The 17,020-nt window shown below is 44.9% G+C and overlaps 1 long non-coding RNA gene across 1 annotated transcript in view; it reads right to left on the minus strand.

Moving 5' to 3' along the window:
* The window catches only part of LOC127576965 (uncharacterized), a 72,942-nt gene extending 68,436 nt beyond the window's left edge, over window positions 1–4,506 (minus strand). Inside the window, exon 1 of the long non-coding RNA XR_007957301.1 lies at window positions 4,393–4,506. This is a non-coding gene — a long non-coding RNA (uncharacterized LOC127576965). The remainder of the gene's footprint in view (window positions 1–4,392) is intronic.
* Between the last annotated feature and the right edge of the window lie 12,514 nt (window positions 4,507–17,020).

Genomic DNA, 17,020 nt, shown 5'->3' on the forward strand with positions numbered 1-17,020 from the left:
AATTCCGTGGAGTGGCAAGTGCGAGTGAACGGGTGATACTTTTCTCATTCCGAAAGGTATATGACTGAAGGGTACCTTTCAGGTGATTGTCTTCCCATGCATCTATACCCGTGTCGTTGGTCGTCGAGATCATGAGTTTTAGAGGTACGGGAAGAGTTGAATTATCAAATAAAGTCACTGAATTTTTTGATAGCACACACTGCAGCCTCGCGCGGGGTGCGGGGAGCGAAGGTAGGGCTGCAGTGGTGAAGAATGCGGATGCTTGGAGTGGTGATTAGAGCCACAAACAACCCGTCTGCTTCGAAAATCCTCGATCGTACTGACCTTACTGAGTGTTGTTGGGATTACACTTATCGAGGCAATTGAAGATTGTTTCACCACACGTAAATGTCGGAAACGCTTTAGGAGATGAAAGCCTGCACCGCAGGAAACCAAGCATCTGACCTGTTCCTTTGGTCACCATACTCGTGTGGCTGATTCAGTTGAGTTTCTGGTGAACGGGAAGGATTAACAGAATTAGGGGAATTATGAAATTCAGTCTCCCCAATGTGAATTTAACAAGGATTCTACAACATGGAGTCACAGCTCTGGACTCAACCAGTCCCTCCCGGGTTTAACCTCTGCAATATCGTCTATTAACGTTTGAGCAAGCATAATCTCATATCGAGCTGAGTACGCATTATGCCCATTCACGATGATAATTACCATTGTCAGCGAGGATATGGAATGTATTGCATGTTGGAAATACTGGGCTAGAGGAAATACGTTGCAGCAGTTTTCCAGGTTTCAGAGCCTCCAAAATATCTTCGTCAGCAGAATAAACATCGCAGCCACCAGTGCACGAAAGATGTCGTCGACATAGATGAATCTGAACGGCTGGATTACTCGCTTGTCATTGCTGAATATGATGAAGGTGATTGGGAACCTCCAGGTACCCTGTTCGTTTGGATCATCTCGGTCGTATCGAGGAATGTTTAGGAGGGCCGAACTTCAGATTTATTTGGAAAACAATTTCCATTAATGAAGCTCGCCGAAGTATGAGAATAGACATCACTTTATCAGTAGCTTGTTTGGTCGCCATTCAATATCTTTCACACATTAGAAATGTATTCCCTGTTGACTCAGTCTTCTCGAAACTTGAGAGACAGTTTCCGCGATAATGTACTTGTCCACAATGGAGAACATCTTCATCAGAGGAAAGCAATTCTTGAAAGACTGTATCTGAATGAAACTGGCAGTTACTCTGCCCATGTGAAAGTACCTGAGCCCCTCGAAATTGGGCCTCCCAGCGAATCATTAATCGGCACTCTTACGGCTTGGAAGCTAATTTCAGTGGGAGTGCACGACGCCATGGCGCAACTATATTGAGCGTTTACTGCAAGCAAACACATATCGAATTTCTACCTATTTGTTTTCCCAGATCTAAAGGGTAAATATGGTCGCTGTCACATTCTTTGTATGGCACTCAGAGGGAAGGACAATTTCAATGTGCGGGAATGCCTGCAGGTGCGATACCCGTGACACAGTGTAACGCTGAGCAGATATGTGATCAATTCAGTGTAACTGCACGGCTGATTACACCAGCTGGGCGCTCCTGTGCAATTCCACAAGTAGCCGGTGTTATGACTTGAAACACTCTGCGGTATGCACTCGATCGTCAGAAAAATAGCGATTTTTACGTAATGGAATCAGGTGACTAGATGCAATGTGTCTATTCTGATGTTTACCCAGACGAGGGCAGCCACTTCTAATAACATCAACCTTATACAAATGCATGCAGATTCTTTCCTTCACCCACCTCTCCCACCTCCAAACTGGTTGTGAACATTAAGACAGTGTCCGCCTCAGACGTTGATCCTGAAAATGAATTACACAGCCTGACAACGTTCTGAGCAAGAAGTTTCCTGATTATACGTCCATATTAGAATTAGAGACCCTCATTCCTGATTCGACATCAACTCGAGACTGTCACTTTCGATCAACCTGTTCGCATTAGTTTATCTTTATAAATGTTTATGTTTATAAACGACATCAACCGGTATTCCGAGATTTCCTGAATGTCACGAACCAGCAACAAAAGAAACACACTGAGCATGATTTAGTGTTAAAAACTATTTTATTAATCACTACTTATGATAATACGTAAAATAAAAGTAAAAATGTTAGTATGTTAGAATTCAAGAATGTTAAACCTCGAACGTTAACCCCAAAACTAAACTCTTCGTATGTGTGTGTGACAAAGTCCAAAACTCCCAGTTCCGGAATGGTTCTTAAAGTTCAGTTCCGCAAGCCATAAGGTGAAACATGAGCAAGGGCTTCTTCAACAACCACCGTTGTCTGAAGATAAGATGTAGATGTAGAAAAACATAGAGAGAGTACATACGAAATCCAAATGTTCCATGATGGAACCCAAACGACACTCCAGTGTTTACTCGGTAGTGACTTCCTCACCCCGAAAGCATCCGAACCGTGGTCGTCCACATACAAATACCTGTTTCCTTCTACAGGTCAGCAACAAAGTGAACTCCACCGGATTAATTCCAACTTCCATACATGGATTTCAGTGGCAAACACAGTTATTGTTTCTCATCCATCGATAGAGAAAACAAGCAGGCTGGTGTCTCTCTCCCTTCTCTCTCTCTCTCCTTCTTCTTCTTCTTCTTCTGCCTTCAACCACGTCATTACGTCCTTTATCTTCTATTGACGTAAGCACGCCCCACACACACAAACACACACACTCTCTATCTTAAAGGGACTTTCACTGAGTCCGTAACATGAAGAAAAACTTTTTTCCATATATTTCGTCAAGTCAGACTGATTTCCGGATAATATCAGGTTCTAACATTTAAAGCACGATATGTGTGCGAAATCATAAAAGCTAGAAGTTGTATTGAGCATTCAAACTGAAAGGTTCTTTTCAACAGTCGTTATTCCGGCTTTTATATCGGGGATGACACATCTGCGACTCGTTCTGCTACTTCACTACAACGTTTCTTCTTCGAACAAAGAACAGTACAGCGGAGGATCTGGCCCTTCGGCTATGATGTTGTGCCGAACTAATTAAGCAAAAGATGCCAAATTACACACATCTCCTCTGCCTGCACATGATATATTTCCCTCCATTCTCTGCTTATTCGTGTGCCTATTTAAGATCCTCTTAGACGCCTCTATAGTATCTGGTTCACCGCGAACCTTGGCAGCTCATTCCAGGCATCCACCACTCTCTGTGTATGAAACTTGCCCCGCACGTCTCCTTTGAATTTTCCCCCTCTCATCTTAGATGTATGCCCTCTAGCATTACACATTTCGATTCTGGGGAAAATATACCGGCAGTCTACTTTGTCTGTGCCTCTCATAATTTCATAAACTGCTATCAGGTCTCCCCTCGGCCTCCTCGGCTCCAGAATAAACTTCCCTAATTTGTACAACCTCCCCTTATAGCACATGTCATCTAATCCAGGCAGCATCCTGGTGCATCCTTCCTCTGATGTGGCGACCAGAAATGAATGCAATACTCCAGATGCGGCCTTGCCCAAGTTTTATGAAGCTGCAACATTACCTACTGACTGTTTAAATGTCTTTACTAATAAAGGCAAGCATGCCATTTGCCTTCTTTGCCACTCTAACAACATGTGCGGCTACTCTCATTGAGTGATGGACTTGTACCCCAAGATCCCTTTGTATATCAACTCTGGTAAGGGTCCTGACAGTAACTGTGTACTGTTCCTTTTCATTAGATCTCATAGCGTGCAACTCCTCACACTTGGCTAGATTAACCTCCATCTGACACTTCTACGTCCATATCTGCAACTGCTCTATATTCCACTGTATACTTTGGCAATCTTCTACACTATGCACAGAGCCATCAATCTTTGTGCCATCTGAAAACTTACAAATCCACCCATTCACGTTTTCACCCACTTTATTTTTTGTGTGTACATCACCGACAACAGAGATCCCACTAGTCACGGACCTCTAACCAGAATAAGGGCCATCGTCCGCTACACTCTGTTTTCTATGACTAAGACAATTCTGAATCAAATGGCCAAGTCACCACGGATCCCATGCATCTTAATTTTCTAGAGGAGCCTACTGTGAGGGACCTTGTCCAGTACCTTACTGAAATGCACGTAGACATCATCCACAGCTCTACCTTCATCAATCATCTTCGACGCCTCCTCAAAAACCTTAACCAAATTAGTAAAACATGACCTGTCCCGCTCAAAGACATGTAAGACTGTCCCTAATTAGGCCATGCTCTTCCAAATGCTCGGAAATCCTGTCCCTAATGATCCTCCCCAATAGCTTCCCTATCACTGATTTACCGGTCTATAATTTCCCGGATTATCCTTATTTCACTTCTTGAAAAAAGGAACAAAATATGCTACTCACCAGTCCTTCGGGACCTCGCCTGCGGCTAGAGACCATACAACGATCTTGGTCAAGGCCAGGGTAATCTCTCATTTATTGCTTCGCTCAATAGCCTAGGTTATATCCCATCAAACCCTGCGGAAATACCAATCTAATGTTATCCAAGGTAACCAACTTTATCTCAGAATTCCCTAGCACATCAGTATGCTCTACACTTATCTCACGATCTTCCATATCCGTATCCTTGATGAATACGGACACAAAGTACTCACTTAGGACCTCACCGTCATCCTCGGCCTCCAAGCACATGTTCCCTCCTTTATCCTTGAGTGGTTCTACTCAATCCCTAATTATCCTCCTTTTCTTAGTGTGTGAATATAATGCTTTTTATTCTCTTTAATCCTGCTTGCCAAGAAATGTTCATGCCCCTCCTGGCTTTCCAAATTTCCTTCTTGAGTTCTGTTCTGGCTTCTTTATATTCTTCAGAGGCCCTGTTCCATTGTATCTTCCTAAACAATATGTTTTCTATGTCTTCTTGAGCAAATTCACGAACAAGGTTCCGTTTAAATTATATATTCTATTCAAGTTACATATTTTTCTGATAGGTGCATCAACTACTCTGTGAGGCTGATTATTTTGCATATACGTTTCCCATCTGCTTCTTCTTTTGACTTTATAATGGACTGTGCTTCTTATTTTGTCATGTTGTTCAAATTTTGACAAACCTCTTCACACTGCGCATTCTGACAGATCTTCCAGAAATCTGACTGTGGTGTGTTCCCTTATCTTCGTTTTCTAATCTCAAATGATCCATATTATTGCACGTAATTAGGCACAAATTAATCCTTGTATCTTTTTTCCGTAGTAATTGCTAAATACGTTCCTCCAGCATCCTGTGTGTTGCTTTCTTAGTGTTGCCATACATTGCAAGCTAACTTACTAAGTTCCAAAAGGCCACCTTGTGGTCAGATTTCGTTACCTGTGGCTGTCCTCAGATTCATGTTGACCACCGGATAGTGAATACTAGAAGGAGTGGGGGCGGGGGTGTGCTCAGTCTTTCTGCGTAAATGGGGATATATTTTTTTCAATTACTGGTGATTAACTGAAAATGTTTTACAGTATTTATTGTCTCAAGTTGACGGTTAGTCCTGAATACCTTTAATATATTTTCGTGAAAACATCTCGTTTATAAAATCAAAGGTGAATGGAAATACATTCAGTGCAGATGGAACCAATCAATAAAGATCATTCTCAATATCTGCATCCACATGTTCACGTTAATGCACCACAGATTCCAACAATGTAATTATGGAAATTCAGGACATAATTCTTATCATTACCCGAGCTGTAATCACAGTCAATGCTCTTTCATTCCGCATTATGCAAACGAGCCTAGCCTCCAGAGGTTTATAAAATCCTTACTGACCATTTTACCATCACTAACAGGATTAAATCCTGGCATCTGCTGTGGTTTATATTCTATTCAGAACCTAAGGTTGTTCAACTGAAATTCTTGTGAAGAGCAAATGATTTGCGAGGATAGATAAAAATCAACAATTTCTTCAGGAAGAGGCAATAACAAAAAACTACATCTTTAACAGCCTGGTAGGAACATTCAAGAGTGAAATCAGGTCAATTACCCAAGCACCACGACATCATCGTAAAAGCGTCTCAGTGCAATGCTCAGCGACCTTCAGCTGCTTCTTTCATGAACTTCTTTACATAGTAATGTCAGATGTTCGCTTATGAATGCATATTGTCAGATCTATTCACAGCGCCTCAGCAAACGAAGCATTCCATGTCTGCCTGCAGGAAGATCTCTACCATATTCTAACTTGGGCTGCGAGTGGCAAGCAACATGCGTCCAACATAAGTTCCAGACAATAACTACCTACTAAAGTACAGTTGTATCAACTTGCTCTTGACGTTCAATTGTTCATGCGCAATAACATGCAGGCCTCTCTGAACACCAACACGTTTCAGAATCTGACCATTTAAAGAATCCTTTGCCTTTCTATTTATTTCTCAAACTGTCGATGCCCTCAGGTTTACCACCTTATATTCTATCTACTACATACTTTCCCATTTATTTAACTCCACATCCCACTAAATTCTCTCTGTCCTTCTCACAGCCGACGATGCCACCTGGCTTGTTTTAATTGAAAACATGGACCTATTGCACGAAATCCCCTCAGTCAAGATATTGAAATAGATCGAGAGCAGCTGAGTTCCTAGTTACGATTTCTGTGATACCCTATTAGCCCCAGCATCCCCTATCATAAACCCTTGTTTCCTCCGCCGCATACAAAATGCACTGTTGTGATTTACCTACGCTACTCTGACAGTACCTCCCAAACCCCAGTCACCAAGATGGACAAGAGCTTTGGATACATGAGAATGCATTTACTTGCATGCTCCCCTCTACGTGCACCGCATCCTGACTTGGAAATATATCGTCTGTCCTCAGCTTCGCTGGGTCTACAATCCGTAACTCCGTACTCAACAGCAGTGCCGGTTATGCTTCACCAGAAGCACTGCAGCAGTTCAAGAAAGCAGCTCACTTTGTCAATGATAATCATGGATAACAAGTAAATACTGGACTTTCTAGCTGCACCCATATTCCAAAACAAAAGGAACTAAACAAAAACACTACAGGCCCGTACGCTTTTGAAAGGTAACTTCTCCTTCCTGGCCCACTTTTCCAGTTCCGACGTTTGCTGAGTTCTCTATGATTGTTGGCAAGTTACAATGTACCTCGGACATCAGGGTTACCAAGTGGTCATTTTTCTGGTGGAATTCGTCAGCTCTGTCCTTCTGCTCACGTAAGGATTGAATAGAACTCAGCAGGGTCTCTGGGAAATAGGTTATTGAACTTTACACGGTCTGGTGGTCTAGCAACAATGGCCAGTTCGGAAGCATATTCAGAGTGACTTTCGTGGTGCCTGGAGCAACAAACTTTGCTGGAGTAACTTCAGCACACATTTATAAAGCATATTTAGTGCGGCTCACGCTGCTTACGGGTGTACGTTTGCATCCACGGAACGTGGGGATATTAGCCACTGTTAAAATCATGTCAACGCAATTCTTGTGTGGTGGTATAATTGAACGGGGATATAATTGAGACCATCACACAAAGAAGAAAAGAAACCAAGCTAATAAGGAGGGAAGAGCCTTATTAGCACAGCAGGAATAATCGGAGAAAAGTGAGTAGTAAGTGGGATTATTGGCTACTCTTAACCTTGTTGCAGTTGTTATTATCCGCAGTTTGAACATGACCGACTGAAAATAACCATTCCAACTTTTTTCGCCAGTAGATTGTCGTGCGGCTGACATTACTGCCACCATACAGAAGCCTTCCTTTAAGGAGATTTGGACGCTTCAGAGAGCAACCATTGTTTGTGAAATGGTTTCCGCTGATTTACAAAACTTCAACGTCTCCTGGCGAGTGAACGGGAGTCGGAGAATGGAGGGAATAGAGACTCGCGCTACTGAGTGGAGGGAAAGTAAATCCGCCATCGTCAGCAAACCGAATGTTAGAATGGAGGAGTGGAACAGTGGGGTTGAATACTTGTGCGTCGTAGAAGTAGTGAACTACCAAAACCCGTGAAATTCTCCACCAAAATATCCAAGGGTAATCGCAATTAACCGTAGTTCGCAGACCACATAAGCCGTGAAATAACGTTTGAGACATTGCCATTCATCCCCCAATCAATATACCGGAAAATCGAATCGTCCTCAATTGGTTTCCCTCCATTCAACAAATAACAACAGACCACAACCTAAATAGAAAAGGGCGTTCGAGATATCCGCGATTCCGTAGAAAAAAAATGTATACACTTTCACACAAATGAAACAGCAAAATTCTAAATGGTATTTTTATCAACAACGAGAAAATGCAACATGTCATTTATTTGGCAAGCATGTAAGCACCGGGTTTAAACTCTGATCTCATTTGTTGTGTTCAATGATATTTGACCACCCTGACTCTGGTGATGAGACAAAATGGGAAGTTACGTTCAGGTCACAGACAAAACAAGCTGAACAGATGTTTTTCTCCTTCCATTTGCAGAAATGCAACGTCCTAACGTCTACTTACAGCACCCATCACCGGACGACATTTCAAGCTGAGAAAGCAGCGACGCTACTTTGCCCAGCCACTGGCTTTTACCCGGATGACATCTACATAGCCTGCATGGCCAATGACTCCTATCTGGACTCGGGATATTCCATCCAACTTGACGCCAATAAGGAAAATGGCTCCAGCTCAGTTGCCAGAAACTGAGGGTGACCGCAGAGGACCGGGATAAGGGGACCACCTTTAGCTGTTTGGTTGGACATCCGCCCCTCCCGACGAATTTCGCCAGAAGTAGAAATAAATCTCACGGTAAACCTGCTTTAGTTAGTATGTCACTCGTTCTCACCGACAGTTTTAAATCCTGCATCTAATTCTCCGTGATTCAATGGCTAATTCTTTGGAAGTGTTGCCTTGTTAGGTTCGCAGCTGGTTGAGCATCCGAGTCGGTGAATTGAATATTTATCAAACACCACAGTCGACCTTCAGATTATCCAACAATTGTTGATATATTTCACTGATCTCATCAGACAGAGGAAATTGCGATGACCAACTGATAAAATCAGAACTTTTTTTGACGTTGCGGTAATTTTGAAAATGCTTCAGAGATGTTAGCACGTTATTGAATAGGTAGGAGATTGCGCTTTGTCTTGTATGCAGCTTTATATTGCAATAAACGTAGAATGAAAACTTCCTGCCTTCCCGATGTGTGCTCTTGTCTTTGCAATTAGGCGGTAAACCATGATTCAGTTTTAGACGATAACTTCCCAAATATGTGGTAAATTTCCAATCTCTCGCTTTTCACATACCGTGATTGGGGCGAATAACTCGGATTACACAGATCCTCGCAGTTCGGCATAGATCAGGTTCAAGAGTTTATCTGGCTTCTGTGGTCCATTCGTGCATGAGGTATCCTTCGTCAGAACGTTGCAAATCGAGGTGTATAGAGATCAGCTCAAAATTGTGGTCGAAAAATTCCACCGAAGCTGTTGGTTTTCTGATTTGACTTTTGCCATCCAGGATTTGTCAGGAAATATCCTGCAACAATCCCTCTTCCTACTCCAGGATTACTACTCTATCGTTTCCGGAGGGAATATTTCCTGACCTCCCTCTCCTTTGTGAATACATGATGTCTCGTTGCTGACCTCAAGCTGTAGCAGACCCGATTCTGCGTAAATATTGCATTAAATTCCTTTCACTCTCCTCCACGCTTCATTTGGTTTCCGACTCTGTGTATCCGGCATCCAATTCTCACGAGCATTGAAAAGGCCAAAACTTTCGTCACCAGAGCCCCCCAAAAATCATTGCCTTGCCACCATTCCTATTCCTGGTAATTGGCTAAAACGGAAGCAAGTATTCATTTCCATTGTCCAATGTTCTTCATCAACACCTGCCTTTTACTCTCTCTCAAATGAACTGCCACTGAAATGCTTCTCCGTGTGTTTGTTCTGAGTACCCATGAAAGTGGCGATGCCCTTCTGACAGCCTCTCATCTTTCACCATTTACATACTTGAGAACTATGCTGTCGTGTTCTAGCTAACACGGTATTTGGTCACAACTGAATCTCTCTCACAATAAGGCTTAATCATGTTTACATGACAGCGTTGTTTTCTTGCGTCTATCTGGTGTTTTGATTATATATGTCAAATCAGTTACTCGGGATTCAATAACATGTGGTCCAGAAAAACGAGATTTCAATGGATTGTTCTGGCTAGGGAAAATTACTAACACCTTTTGTCCCACTGCAAATGTCTTGGGCCGAGCACGTCTGTCAAAACATGTCTTCATTCTCATCTGGCTGGTTTTCAAATTCTCTTTCGCCAGCTGGCAGACTCTCTCCAACCGAGTTTTAATTTTTTGGATGTAGTCCAACAGACTCAAATGCACTTCCTCATTAACACACTATTCTCTTAACAATTCTAAAGGTCCTCTCACCCGATGTCCAAATACAAGCTCAAACGGTCTAAACGTTAATGACTCTTGTATTGATTCTCTCACGGCAAACAAAAGTAAATGAACACCATCGTCCCAATCCTTTGTGTTTTCAAAGCAATAAGTCTTCGGCATATTTTTGAGAGTAGAATGAAATCTCTCCAGAGCCCCCTGAGATTCTGGGTGATATGCAGATGATACAATCTGCTTTGCTCCCAGCTCATAGACTAGTTGTTGAAACAAATCAGACTTAAAATTACTGCCTTGATCAGATTGGATTTCTTTTGGCAAACCAACCAAAGTAAAAAAATTTTAAGAGAGCTTTTGACACAGTTTTGGCCTTAATATTACTAAGTGGTATTGCCTCTGGAAATCTAGAAGTTGCACACATGATGGTTAACACATACTGATTTCCAGCCTTAGACTTTGGTAATGGGCCAACACAGTCCACAATCACCTTCGAAAAGGGTTCACCAAAAACAGGAATAGGTTTCAACGGAGCGACAAGGAGTCTTTGATTTGGTTTACCTACCATCTGACATGCGTGACAGGTTCGACAAAACATCACCGCATCTTTTCTCAAACCAGGCCAATAGAATTGTTTCAAAATCTTCCCTACAGTTTTATTCACACCAAAATGACCACCCAAAGTCATATTATGGGCCAAGTTTAAAATCTTATCCCTATAAACTTTAGGAACCACAACCTGATGAATAACTTCCCATTCCTCATCAACAGGGACATGAGGAGGCCTCCATTTCCTCGTTAACACTCCATTTTTGACATAATATCCAATTGGCATTTTCTCAATCTCATCACATGAGAGTGCTTTTTCTCTAAATTCTGTAAGCTCAGTTTCTTTCGTCTATTCCACCATAAATTCTTTCCTCGACAAAGACAAATCTTTAAATTCAGGCTCAATACGAGGATTATGATCCTCTAGTGAAGACAGAAAAGTCTCAGACAAGTCATCATAATTTTCTTCCTGTTTAGGGCTGTCACAGGGAACAACATCAGGCTGCACGGGACTATTGTCCTTGGCTAATTCTTTAGCTCTAGCTCGAGTCACTGCCCAGGATGGGTAAACAGCTGGATCATTCTCAGACTCATCAATCCTTGGTTTGGTCGTTAACCGTATCACAGGGACAAATTCTCCATCTGCAAGATCATTCCCCAATAACAAACTCATTCCACTGGTAAACTAGGTCGTATCCCTATCTCGACAGGACCTTCTACGAACTTTGACTTTAAAATCACCTTGTGCAAAGGGACAGACATGGTGTCGTCTGTAACACCTCGCACTAGATTTCCCTCACCAGTGTCAGTTTCTTCACCAAAATTTAAAACACTGTCCAGCAAGAGAGATTGGCAAGCCCCAATATCTCTAAGGATTTTCACTGGCACCTGGGGTGACCCATCATTCAGTGAACCAAAACCCTCTGGTACATAAGAACGGAATTCCTTTCTCACCTCCTCCAACTTTTCAGCCTTCACCTCTGGCAAGGACTGATCTTTAACAACATCCCCTAAATCTTTTTGATTTTTAATTACCTGAAAACAGGCATTGGGCACGGCTTCCTTCCTTTTCTTCAACAGGGCACAATTAGCTATTACGTGGCCAGGTTTCTTACAGTAATAACAGGTACGCTCAACAGGTTTCTCCAGAACTGGCTTCTTTTCATCATTCTCTTTTTGATTACCTCCCAATTTAATCTCTAGTTTACCTGGATTGTCCTTATAACTCTTTTGAAAGGTTTTAGGTGGTCCCCATTTGGATTTATGGGTTAAAGCATAATCATCTGCCAACCTAGCAGTTTCTTTTAAAGTTTCCACTTCCTTTTCATTTAAATATGTTGTTATCTCAGCTGGGACACATCTTTTAAAGTCTTCCACTAACATCAATTCTGTCAATTTATCATAATCCCCAACTACATTTTTAGCCATGCACCATCGTTCAAAACATATTCTCTTTCCATTGGCAAATTCCATGTATGTCTGATCTGCAGACTTCTTCAAGTCTCTAAATTTTTGTCTATAAGCTTCAGGTACCAATTCATAGGCCTTCAACACAGCTTGTTTTACCTTTGTATAATCAGCTGCATCCTCAACAGACAAAGCAGAATAAGCTTTTTGAGCTTTACCTTTAATTACACTCTGTGACATAAGAGCCCATCCTTCCTTTGGCCAGTTTGAACTCACAGCAACCTTTTCAAAATGTTGGAAATACCGATCAACCTGATCTTCTTCTAAAGGAGGGACCAATCTAACCTCCATACTGGCTAAAAAAAACATCTTCAGAATCAGATTCCAAACTCTTTCGCTTCATTTTTAACTCATGCTGCCGCTGTTTTTCCTTCTCCTCCCTATCCAGCTCCAACCTCTTCAATTCCATCTGGGCCTTCCTTTCCTCTAACTCTATTTTCCTTTGCTCTAACTCTAGCTTCCTTCTCCTAACTCGAACTTCATTCGCGTTTGTTCTAACTCATCTTTGCTAATTGCACCCGGCCATCAGGAAACTCTTGACACTCTCAGGAACTCTTCTAACTCTTCCTCCTTCAAATCCTCCAAATCCAGTGGTGGAGAAGTCACATCAGAAATCACTGGTTTAATCTCAGGAAACTCAACTACCTCACTCACCTCAAACATTTCCTTCTCCAAATAATAGTCAACTATCATTCTATGAATAACTGCTTTTCTCACAGACCATCTTACTGCTTTGTTTAGCCTTGTAGCAATTTTTACCAAATAATCCTTTTTTCGCCACCTACGATCCCTTTAGTGTTGGTGACACTAAAAATGCCTTAATACCCATTGCCGCTGGTTTCCACACGCACACGTCAATTAAAAAGAATTTATCAGACTGACCACAATCACTCGTCCACTAAGACCTCAATTTGTTCAATCTCAGACCACCATCGTCAATCTTTGGATTGGATTCCGGATGAATCTCGTCAATCTGGGGAACGATCCCAGACAAGCCCCCAATTTTGTTACGAACCAGCAACAAAAGAAATACACATTCAGTGTTAAAAACTACTTTATTAATAACTACTTATGATAATGAGAAAAATAAAAGTAAAAATGTTAGAATGTTAGAAGTAAAAATGTTAAACCTTGAACATTAACCCCAAAAACCAAACTCGACGTGTGTATGTGGCAAAGTCCCAAACTCCAAGTCCAGGAATGGTTATTAAAGTTCAGTTCAGCAATCCGTAAGGTGAAACATGAGCAAAGGCTTCTTCAACAACCACCGTTGTCTGAAAATAAGACGTAGATGTAGAGAACATAGAGAGAGTAAATACGAAATCCAAATATTCCACGATGGAACCCAAACGACACCTCAGTGTTTACTCGGTAGTGACTTCCTCACCCCCAAAAGCATCCGAATCGTAGTCGTCCACACAAAAACCTGTTTCCCGCTACAGGTCAGCAACAAAGTGAACTCCACCGGATTACTCCGAATTTCCGTACGTGGATTCTAGTAACAGACACAGTTATTGTTTCTCATCCATCGATAGAGAAAACTAGCAGGCCGGTGTCTCTCTCCCTTTTCTCTCCCTCTCTTCTCTCTGACTGACTTCGACTGATTTCTTCAACAACGTCATTACGTCCTTTATCTTCTGTTGACGTAAGCACGCCACACACACACACACACACACACACACACACACACACACACACACACACAACTAGCTCCATCTTAAAGGGGCATTCACCGAGTCCGTAACAATACCATTGCAGCGACTCACCGCACCGGCATTCGAACCGGCTCCCGACATCGCGACGTCGTCGGACGCCCCGATACAAGATGGTGCGGGGCCTCCTTCGTCCCCAGCGTTGGGCTGGGTAAGCCCTCGCCCGGGAAGGTCAGGTGACCCGCGCGTGACGTCAGCGCGGGAAATGTAGCCCGGGAAGTTTTCAGCTATTAAAGGCGCTCTGCGCCGCGGGTCTGCATTCGTCCTCTGATTTTGAAACCAGCGACTCTGTGCCTTCATTTCATAGTGTGTAGCTAGCCGCTATATTGGTGACCCCGACGGGCCCAAAAGTTTTTGGACCCACGATATCTGCACAGCAAGAGGTACAGGCAGTAGCCCTTCAACTGCCCACCTTCTGGACGCTCCGGCCCCGTGTCTGGTTCTACCAGGCCGAGGCCCATTTCCGGGTTCGCCGGATCACCAGGGAGGACACCAAGTGCTATTACGTGGTGGGCGCCTTCGACCAACACACCGCCGCCCAGGTCGAGGATTTCATCCAGGTGCCCCCGGAGGAGGAGAAGTACGTTAAGTTCAAGACCCTCCTTCTGGAGACTTCAGGCCTTTCCCGACGCGAACGGGCCTCCCGCATACTTCACCGCGATGGGTTGGGCGACAGACCCCCCCTCTGCGCTCATGAATGAGATGTTGGCCCTGGAAGACGGGCATAAACCCCGCCTGCTGTTTGAGCAGATCTTCCTGGAGCAGTTACCTAACAACATCCACCTGCTCCTGGCGGATGCCGATTTCAGCGAACCCTGGAAGGTGGCCACCCGGGCGGATGTCCTTTGGCAAGTGAGAAAAGAGAGCAGGGTGTCCGTCGAGCCCGTTGCCACGCCACGTACCCAGCCGCCCAGCAGGCCGGCCACCATGCAGGTTTCCAGGAAATGCCAGAGCCAGCCGCCGCTGATGGCTACGGCGGCTAGCCACCCGGATAGCCTCTTGCATGTGTGGGACAGGCGTTCCAGACGTCGGTTCCTAGTGGACACCGGACCTGAAGTCAGCGTCGTGCCTCCCGTCGGCCGCGAGACTCGCAACTGCACACCAGGACCCGCCCTCAGAGCCGCCAACGGCAGCGCCATTCGGACGTTTGGCACCCGGTTGGTACACCTCCAGTTCGGCACCTGCAACTTTACTTGGAGGTTCATCGTGGCCGCCGTCGCACAACCACTCCTTGGGGCAGACTTCCTTCGTGCCAACAGTCTGCTGGTTGACCTGCAAGGTAAACGTTTGGTACAGGCCAGGACCTTCCAAACGTTCTTGTTGTGTGGCCAAGCTGCTGGCCCCACACCTCGACTCAGTCACCACGTCGACAACGAGTTTGCCAGAGTCCTGGCAGAGTTCCCGTTCGTACCAACGCCTCAGTTCTCCACCACCTTGCCCAAGCACGGCGTCCAGCATAACATCCCCACCCAGGGCCCTCCCCTCCATGCCCGCACCCGGCTGCTACCCCCAGACAAGCTCCGCCTCGTGAAGGAGGAATTCAAAATAATGGAGGATCTGGGGATCATCCGCAGGTCAGACAGCCCATGGGCCTCTCCGCTACACATATTCCCCAAGGCAGCCGGAGGCTGGCGGCCCTGAGGCGATTACCAACGCCGCAATGACATTACTACCCCAAACCGGTACACCATGCCGCACATTCAGGACTTTGCTGCCAACCTACATGGGCGGTCCATTTTTCCAAGGTCGACCTCATCCGTGGGTATCACCAGATCCAGGTGCATCCGAACGACATTCCGAAGACGGCACTGATCACACCTGTCAGCCTCTTTGAATTCGTCTGGATGCCCTTTGGTCTCAGGCACGCTGCTCAGTCCTTCCAACAACTCATGGATGCGGTCGGGCGCAACCTTGACTTCGCCTTCATATACCTCGATGACATCTTGATCGCCAGCAACAGCCGCCAGGAACATTTCACTCACCTCCGCCAACTCTTTTCTCGCCTGAGGGAGTTCGCCTGACTGTCAACCCAGCCAAATGCCAATTCGGGCTGGAGACAATCGATTTCCTGGGCCATCGGATTGACAAACAGGTCGCCATGCCCCGGCCTGTGAAGGTCGATGCCATCTGCCATTTCGCCCGACCCAGCTCCATCAAGGCAGGAATTCCTTGGTATGGTAAACTTTTATCACCGGTTCATACCATCCGCAGCCCGCATCATGTGCCCATTGTTTGGTCTTCTGTTGGGCGGAAGTAAGGACATTATTTGGTCGGAAGAGGCTCACACCGCGTTTGTTGAAACCAAGCAGGCCTTGGCGGATGCGGTCATGTTGGTGCATCTGCGCACGACGTCCCAACTGTCCTCATGGTCGACGCGTCCAGCACAGCGGTCGGAGGCATACTGGAACAACTTATTGAAGGGAGCTGGCAACCGCTGGCGTTCTTCAACAGGTGCCTACGATCACCAGAGCTCAAATATAGCGCCTTCAACCGCGAGCTGTTGGCGTTGTACCTGGCCATCAGACACTTCTGTTACTTCTTGGAGGGCAGGTGGTTTACTGCTTTCACCGACCACAAGCCGTTGACCGCCTTCCACAAGGTCTCAGATCCCTGGTCTGCATGGAAACAGCGGCACTTGTCGTAATCTCTGAGTTCACCACTGACGTCCGCCATCTGTCGGGGAAAGAGAACGTGGTCGCAGATGCGCTGTCACGGCCCACCATCCAGGTTTTGTCCCGGGGGTGGATTTCGGCGCCTTAGCGGAGACACAGCGAACGGACATGGAGATGCCCAGCTATCGCACCGCAGTCTCGGGTCTGCAACTGCAAGACCTCCTGGTAGGCCCCGCTGAGCGCACCCTGCTCTGTCATATCTCCACGGTAGACCCCGCCCCATCGTCCCAGTTGCCTGGCGCAGACGGGTGTTTGATGCCATCCACGGCCTTGCACA

Source organism: Pristis pectinata, chromosome 12 (genome assembly GCF_009764475.1).
Source record: "Pristis pectinata isolate sPriPec2 chromosome 12, sPriPec2.1.pri, whole genome shotgun sequence".
Lineage (NCBI taxonomy): Eukaryota > Metazoa > Chordata > Chondrichthyes > Rhinopristiformes > Pristidae > Pristis > Pristis pectinata.